The following is a 228-nucleotide window of genomic DNA, read 5'->3' on the forward strand; positions in this document are numbered from 1 at the left end:
TATTAAAGAAAATTTATTTCATTATAATAAAAATGATATTTTCGACTGGATAAACTATCCAATGATGAAAAGAAAATACATAAGAAATACATAGACAATTATAATACCAAAAAATTGTGGCAGTATCAGCTGTGATGTTAATGATACGATAAACACTTCTGTCAATACAACGTGATATTGTAAGAGTAGTACCAATTAAGGACTAATACACGTACGAGAATCATCGCC

The sequence above is a fragment of the Penaeus monodon genome, chromosome 34 (genome assembly GCF_015228065.2).
Source record: "Penaeus monodon isolate SGIC_2016 chromosome 34, NSTDA_Pmon_1, whole genome shotgun sequence".
Lineage (NCBI taxonomy): Eukaryota > Metazoa > Arthropoda > Malacostraca > Decapoda > Penaeidae > Penaeus > Penaeus monodon.